The sequence below is a fragment of the Phocoena phocoena genome, chromosome 20 (assembly GCF_963924675.1).
Source record: "Phocoena phocoena chromosome 20, mPhoPho1.1, whole genome shotgun sequence".
In the NCBI taxonomy this organism is placed as follows: domain Eukaryota; kingdom Metazoa; phylum Chordata; class Mammalia; order Artiodactyla; family Phocoenidae; genus Phocoena; species Phocoena phocoena.
Window position 1 is genome coordinate 13,001,659 of NC_089238.1, and position 8,768 is coordinate 13,010,426.

Sequence of the window (8,768 nt, forward strand, 5' to 3'; positions counted from 1 at the left end):
ATCCAGGGGAACCGGTTTGGCAGCAGGAGCCGCCCAGTGGGAGGCGGGTAGGGACCCAGCAGCCAACCTGCCTCAACTGGCCTGGGCCTCCTGGCCAGCAGCAGGTGACCAGAGCCAGGGGTCCTCCAGGGGTCCAGTTTCCCTGCCTGCTCTGGGGTGGAACAGGCCTGGCCAGGGTGAGGGGCCCTCTGCCCCAGCCCGTTCTCTACCCTGCAAGCCAGGAGCCCCTTCAGCAGCGGTCCCGCATTCCAGCCCCCAGAACGCTGCCTATCCCGCCCGCCCAGGCCTCCATTCCTGGCCCACCTGTCAGAGGCCCTGACCTACCCTGTCCTCTCTCCAGGCTTCTCTGCCCTCGACTCTCTCCCAGTTCCAGCTCCTAGCCTCATCCCTACACGCTGACCTTCCCCCATCTTCCCCACTCCACTCCATCCCTCCAGATGTGTACACCATGTCCCACCACCTCCTCACTGCCTTCCCAGATTTGCCCCCGTTTGGCCCTGGGCCCAGCCTCACTCCTCACCTTGGCCTCTCTCACTCTGCCTGCCCATCCTCTGCCCCCCAGCCCAGGACCTTCGGGCCCCAAGTCAGCTCCAAGCCCTCTGCACGAATAGGGTTAGCCACAGGACCCCTCACTAAACCCAGGAGAGGGAGGGGCTCAGGATCCAGATGGGGTGGGCAGGAGGCAGCCTGGAAGACAGGGCAGCCAACCCAGAAGCCCTGCCGTAAACCCCCAAGCCACCTCTGCACACTGCCCCCAGCCCCGCCCCCAGCTGCCTGTGTGACCTGCAGGGGAAGGGGACAGAGGGGCACACCTCCGGATATTTGCCCAGGGCCAGCCCTTCCCTCTGGGCGCTGCGTGGAGGGCAGGACAAACAGAGGAACCAACCGTGTTTATAGTGATCAGGCGGGAGCCCCACCCTGGGGCAGCTCCAAGCACTGCCGGCTCCCCCGACCAGAAACCCCCCTTCCCACCAAGTCCCCAAGCTCCTGACTTTATGGGGGCCACGGAAGGGAGAGGAGCTGCTACATATAAAGGGGCCTGTGCCAGCAGCAGAGGAGGCGGGCAAAGAGTAGGCGCTGGGGTTCCCAGGCAAGCCCAGAATTTAGGGGTCAGACAGCCCAGGGCCAAGAGCCCAGCTCTCTGCCTGTGAAGTGTGGGCGAGCTGACCCGCCGTGGGAGCTCACTGCGTGGCCCTGGGCTAGCAGCTCAGCTGCTCTGTGCCTCAGTCTCCTCTTCTGTTAAAAGAGGACCATGACAGTACCTGCTTCCTGGAGTTCTTATAAGGAGTCACAGAGGACCCAGGAACTGATGGCCCGGCCCCAAGGCCAAGCGCACACAGCAAGGAGCGCGCGGTAAATGTTGGTCACTATCACAGCAGCAGCCAACACTTAGGGAGCACCTACCGTGCCGGCCCCTCTCCTAAGCACTTGCCCCGGAGTCCCTCATTTAATCTGCACGCCCGACCCCAGACAAAGGGGCTGTTTTGGGCTTTGTGTTACAGACAAGGAAGACAAGGCACAGAGAGGGCACCCCACTTGCCCAGGTCACACAGCTTGGTAAGCAGAGTGGACACAAGACTCCAACCCTGTCTAACGCAGAGCCCGGGCCCCGCCAGTTCTCAGAATTACGGCAGGTGCGTCCTTGGAGACTCGTGTGTGCCCGGGTCTGCTTGGTGTTCTGTGTCTAATCGCATTCCATCCTCACCGCTAACCTGTGAGACAGACACGCTCATCATCCCCAGTTCACGGGTGGGGAGACTGAGGCTCAGAGAGGGAAAATCCTTTATCCAGGGCACCTAGAATTTGAACCCAGGCAGTCGGGGACCGAAGTCCAGGCTCTTACCCACCTGTCCTGCGGTGGTGCTTCTGTTTTTGTCATTACCATCATGGTCCTGGCCTCCAACCCTTCCTCCCTCCTTCTCCACCCTCTCTATCCACACCCAGACCTTGCTCTTCCTCTCCTGTCCTGACCCCACCTGGGGGTGAGGGTCCCCAGCTCCTCCAACCTGCCCAGGCCCCCAGCGGTAGTGTGGGAGGCAGCACAAAGTGGGGCTCCAACCACCGCCACCCCCCACCCAGGAATAAGGAATTATTCACCCTTTCCAAGGGCCTTTGGCCTGTTGGTCTGCAGCAGAAAAGCTGTCCAAGAACCAGTCCCCACCACCAAATGTGGTTTACCGAGGCTCAGCCCCAGTACTCACACCCCTACCACCACCACCATCACCACCACCACGGGGGGCCCACGACCCTGCACAGATGCCAATGCCGAGCTCACCGACTCCCCGGCACTTAGGTGGAGTGGCTATTTCACTCCCATTTTGCAGATGTGGAAACTGAGGCTCACAAAGGTGAACTCTCTCGCTAAGGTCACCAAGCAGAGGTGGGCCTGGAAGACAGTCTGATCCACTACAGAGTCAACATCCTTAAACCCCTCCCCATGGCCCACGAGGTCCTGAGAGATCTGCCCATCAGCTCTCCTCCCACACGGCCCCTTGCTCACTCTGCCCCAGCCACTCTGGCCTCTTCACTGTTCTTCAAACGTCAGACATGCCCCCACCTCAGGGCCTTTGCACTGGCAGCTTACAAGCCCCCCCACCCCACCCCGTGCTGGAACTCTCTTCTCAGTGATCTCCATATGGCTCCCTCCCTCCTTCCCTCCACCCACATCTGCACACAAATGTCCCTGTTCCTGTCCTACCACCCTCTATGCCCCTTTCCTTGCTTTATTTCTCCTCATTGCGTTCACCATATACTGTGTGTGTATGTGTTTGCGTGTGTGAGCTTCTTTAGTGTCTGCTTCTTCCACCAGAATGTCAGCTCCACCAGGGCAGAGCCTGTCCTCTGTCTTGCTCCCCACTGTACCCCAATGCCTACAACACTGCGTGGCAGGCACTCAAGGAACACGGTGAACGAACACATTCGCCTGTACCCGCTATGCTACACCCCTGCTCAGACACCTCAGACTCTGCCCAGGCAGTACCTGTGAAACTCTGGCAGAGAAACCCCTGGAACTCAGAGGCAGAGGGTGAAGCAGTGACCCCAGCGACACGGAACAAAGGAGGACAGGGTGCAGCCTGCAGCCACCAGCCGGGGCATAGATGCCTCTGAAGCCCAGTGCTTGATCCCTCAAATGCAGGCACATTTCCATCCTACTCTAAAATGTTTATTTCAATTAAAAAAAAAAGTCTTTTGAATTATTTCACACGCGGGACGGGCAGTTTCCGACCTGTCCTAGCAAAAGTTTCACATTTTCCAGTCACCCCCTATGCTCACGTGTTCTACCATCAGACCTTTCATGAGACAAAAATGGCACCACTCTCCCCACCAAGGAAATCAGCGCACGTGGAAGAGCCAGATCTGCTAGTGTGATAACACGGTCAAGGGAGTGTGTGTGCGTGCGCGTGTAGAGAGCTCCTTCCCTCCTGCCCTCCACCTGCTCCAGCAGCCCTGAATAAAGCTGCTCCCCCATCACCCTGGCAGTGGAGGGAGCTGACTCAGCCAGGGCCCCAGGGCGCAGGGGCAGAGCAGAGGATGCGGCAGGGGCCACGGCTACCCCTTACTAGTCACCAAAATGAAACTAAAGCAGGAAGGGGGCGATGAGGAAGGGCTCACTGGTCCCAGCCTGCGCTCAGCGCTTCCACCGCTGGTTCCCACCCACCCTTCTGCCATGATCTCCACCCACCAGCTCCAGAAGCCCCCTCCCTGCCTCAGTTTACCGCCTACCTCCCTGGGCGGTGCTCTGATGATGGAGGGGGAGTCTTAGCGTGGCAGGCTCTCGCTGCCCCCCGAAACCCCACACCGTTCCTCCTTCACACCTTTGCTCAGCTCTTGCTGCCCACCTGCATTTCCCCTCCCAACCCCGCATTCTCCTCCTGCCCTGAGCCTAGTTCCACCAAGGAACCCTCTGGCACCTTGTCCCCAGACCCTGCCTCACGCTTTGGGACTGACACGTGCTCAAGCCCCCTCCTTGGCAAACACCTACTCTACCCACAAATGAGCCATCACACTCAGCCCCCCACCCCTCTATCCAATCATCAATGTCTACCGAGGATTGATCTCTGCCAGGCCCAGGGCAGGGGCGCCAGGAGCGTCAGGTATATCCCTGCCCTTGCAGAGCTCACATCCTAGGGGAAAGGAGACAGTCAATAAATGAGATAAATCAGAAAAATAGCTAGTAAGTCAGGTGGTAAGTGCTGAGGAGAAAAATACAGCAGGGATCAGGTGGGAATTTTCAGTGAAGTGGTCAGGGAGGGCCTTGCTGAGGAGGTGACGCTTGAGCAGGGACCCGAGTGGAGAGAGGAGAGGGAGCCCTGTGGGTAGCTGGAGGAGGAGCACCCAGGCAGTGGGAACGGCCAGTGCAAATGTCCTGAGGCAGGAACGTGCTTGATGTGGCCAAAGAGCAGAGAGGAGGCCGGGTGAGTGAGGTGAGAGAGAAGGGCAGATTGTGTAGGCACTTGTGGGCCGTGGGTAGGACTCTGGCTTTTTAAAAATTTTTTTATGTGGACCATTTTTAAAGTCTTTATTGAATTTGTTACAATATTCCTTCTGTTTTTTTTTTTTTTAAATTAAATTTATTTATTTATTTTTGGCTGTGTTGGGTCTTCGTTTCTGTGCGAGGGCTTTCTCTAGTTGCGGCAAGCGGGGGCCACCCTTCATCGCGGTGCGCGGGCCTCTCACTACTGCGGCCCCTCTTGTTACGGAGCACAGGCTCCAGACGCCCAGGCCCAGTAGTTGTGGCTCACGGGCCAAGTCGCTCCACGGCATGTGGGATCCTCCCAGACCAGGGCTCGAACCCGTGTCCCCTGCATTAGCAGGCAGATTCTCAACCACTGCGCCACCAGGGAAGCCCTGTTCCTTCTGTTTTACGTTTTGGTTTTTTGGCTGTGAGCCATGTGAGATCTTAGCTCCCCGACCAGGGATCGACCAGGGATCAAACCCACACCCTCTGCATTGGAAGGCAAAGTCTTAACCACTGGATCACCATGGAAATCCCCAGGACTCTGGCTTTTACCTGAGTGAGACGGAGCAACAGGAAGGTTCTGAGCAGGGGAGGGATGTGGCCAGACTCAGGTGTTCACAGGCTCCCGGTGGCTGTGTGTGGGGGCAGGGCAGGAGCAGGGACACCTGGGAGGAGGAGGATGTGACAGTCCAGCAGGAGAAGAGGGTGGACGGGACCACGTGGAGCCTGTGGAGGCGGAAGGAATAGGCAGGTTCTGGGCACCCTGTAGAGGTTGAGACGTCAGGGTTGCTGAGGACTGACACCACCTTTTGCAACAGCTGGAGCGTGAGCTCCACGGGGGCAGGGGCTTGGTCTGGTTTTGCCCGTCGCCGCATCCCCCAGAGCCTGGCATCCTGGCATCCAGTCCATTCTCTCCCAGCCCTAACATGTTATACGGTTATGATTGTGTCTGCTGTCTCCCTGCTAAGTCAGTGGCTCGGCGTAGGCAGGAGCAATGCTCTGGTTGGTTACAGGCTGGATCCCAGGTCTCCCCTCAGTGGCTGCTGCGTGGATGGAGGGGACACACGTGTTTCAGCACTGACTCTGGCCTATGCCTGCACCAGGCATGCAGACCAGGCCACAGTGAACCCTCCCAGTGGTTCTTGGGTGTGTGGGTGGAGAGTCCTCTTCCCTCCTGTTTCCCAAACTAGGAAACTGAGGCCCAGAGAGGGGAAGTCACTGCCCAGGGCTGCCCAGCGCCAGGGCACAAAAGCGTCGACTCTGACCCACGGAGAAGGCCTGTCACTGCCCCCTTAAGCCTCCTGCTTCCCAGCAGCCCTGGCTCCAGCCAAAGCTTCTACTCCAGACAAAGGACCTCAGAGGGTTTACGGGACAGGAACATGAACAGAGACAACTCTACTTCCGATGACCAAAGAAAGGCTGCTGTGGTTAGCAGGGAATCTGAAGAAATGTTAAACAAAACTCTGCAGGGCTTCCCACCTGGAAAAAACTCCCCACTGTGACTTAGCAAGGCCCTGCCCAGTTGGGCCCTGCCACCAAGGGACCCCATCTCCTCCCTGAACTTCACCCCAGCCACGCTGGCCTCCTCCTTTTCAGTCTTGGACACATCAAGCTTGTTCCAGCCTCAGGGCCTTTGCACCCACTGTTCCCTCTGCCCAGAGCTGCATGGCTCCCCTTTCTTGATCTTCAGGTCTCAGTGCAAAGAAAACCTCCTCTGGGAGGCCTTCCCTGACCCCCTGACAAAATTTGCACCCCTGCTTTATACTTCTCCGTGGCATTTATTATCATCTGGCATTATATACCTGTTGACTGTTGGTCCCCCCCTCCTTCCCCGCCCCCCAGCAGAGTATGGGCTCCCCAGGAACAGGGGCCTTTGTCTGTCTCATTCTTGTCGTACCCCTGGCAGCTAGAGCAGGGCCTGGCACACAGCAGGTACCTGGTAAATATCTGTGCAACGAATGAGTGATGCCATTGCCAAAGTGATGAGGCTGGACCCTGAGGAGGCGCAGGGAAGGGTGGTGGGGCAGAGGGCGGCCAGGAGTCCCCAAGGCCTGTCCACACTGCCTGGAAATCTGACCTTGATGCCTGTGAAGGAACTGAGCCTCTTTAGAGACTGAATCCAGCTACTTAGTGAATAACCTGGTGTGTGTTCCAAACACAAGGAGCGCCCGGCTGTGAGCCCACTTCCCCAGGCCCTCCCCACCACAAGGCCTAGGCTGGAAACTGGAGGAAGTGGTGGTACATTTTGGCCAGAAGCAAGGAGAACATCACACAGGGGGTGTGCCGCCAGAGATCTGCGCTCCCCACGATGGGTGAAAGCCCATAAAAAGACACAGGTCGAGGGCCACCCGAGCCTTGGGGGGCAGGGCCTGGAGTCAGCCACGTGGGAAGGGACGAGCAGCCTGCTCTCCGCGTTCTGGCCACGTAAGCGCCATCCTCCCCTCGGCAGGCCTCTGCACTGAGCGCCGGACAAGGACTCGGAAGGCAGCCGATGAGTAAGAGCGGACGGCCCAGGCTCGTGCCCGCTCCGCCACTGCCAAGCTGTGTGCCCGTGAGCAAGTGACTCTGGGCCTCCGTGTCCTCACCTGCAAACGGGGGGTAACGATGGTCCCTATCTCCTGGGAGCGTTTGGACGAGCGAACCAGATGACCCATGCAAAGCGCTCAGAACAGCGCCTGCCGCCGAGTGGGCCCTCACCGCTACAGCCTAGCTGCTGTTGTCGTTACTGGCGCTGCTGCCGTTGTTGCTGCCGAACGAATGAAGGAAGGAACAAAGCACAGAGGATGTGAGCATGGTTTCCCAGAGCAAATGCGCCAGTCTGACTATCTCTGTTTAAGACTGTCCTTCTCCAGGGCTGGGATGCGGGAGCATAATGGGCCCCCATTATGCTCTGATGACCCCTGCCCTCCCAAAGGACAGGGCCTGGGGCCCTCTCAGCCACCCTGTGTCCCCGGCCCTGCCCAGCACAGGGCGAGGCACAGCTCAGAGAGTGTGGCTGAATGCAGAGATGGTGCTTCCTTTACCCCGAGGTGCTCTAAGCCCCCAGGGAGGCCAGGCGGCTCCTGTGGCAGCCCCAGGCTCGGGGGCCCCCTCCCCGCCTGGCCAGGCTCAATAGAGCACAGACACAAAGGGCACTGCTGGTGTCCCTCACCCCCCAGAGGTGCCCAGGGTGGGGATGGATGCCACAACAAACCTGAGAGTGTGGGCGAGCCCCCAGGGACTGGGGAAATCAGATTCGACTTCATTCATTCCTCCCCTGAGGTGGGGCAGGAAGGAGGGAGGGGGCAACAGGTAGAAAAGAGGCTCCAGTGGCCTCCCAGGCCCCTCCAACCTAAGTCCTTCCCCGCCATACACACACACACACACACACACACACACACACACACACACGCACCCAAGACACAGAAGCCAATGAAGTCGCTCCACAGTGCACAGCTGTCCTCAGAGACTGACACAGACATGCAACACAGACGTCCAGCCACACAACCACAGAAACATGAGAACACACACACTGGTTGCACGGAAAAGTCCCCAAGCAGCCCGAGACGGAGCAGCCGCTTGCCCCACACTACCCGGGTACCCTGCTGGTGGCTGTACAGGGGCCTGGGCGCAGGAGGGAACATCCCACCCCGAGCCTCAGCAAGTGGGCCGGAGGCAACTGTGAGGTGCCAATGGGAGAAGGTGGGGAAAGCAGTCTTAAGAGGGGCCTGGCTCAGAGGAAGTTCTCAGAACGAAAGGGCCGCGACACTGGGGACCCACGGCTGGGACTCCAAGAAGTCAAGGACCTGGGAGCCCCGCCACAAACAACGTAAAGACCCGTTCACCCCTGAGATGGAGGGACTCTGGAGAGACCCAGAGACACATACAAGGATCCTGGGGGAGCCAAATAACATAACGATACGGACTTTAGCCACCACCTAGAGACACAGCAACATGCTTATACACACATAATCCCACAAATGCTCCGCTATGGCTGGACTCACTAGGAAGGCAGACCCCAAGACCCTCCACACACCTAGGAGCGCTCCTGAGACAGAGTTAAACCATGAGATCTGCACACAGACCCAGGCATGCCCACAGCCAGCTCCAGGGTCACCAGTGGCCCAGGGAGGCACAACCCCTTGGAAACACCTCCATGCAGACCAGACCCCAGGAATGCGCTCGCACAGAGATGCTCAGGGGGACCCGCGCCAAGGTGTGAGCTAAGCCCCAGCAGATAGACACCTGCCACCGCCCACACGGGCACACACATGGCCACCCCGCCCCTGGCCCCAAGACAGGTGTGGCCCCTGGCGCACGTGCTTACGCT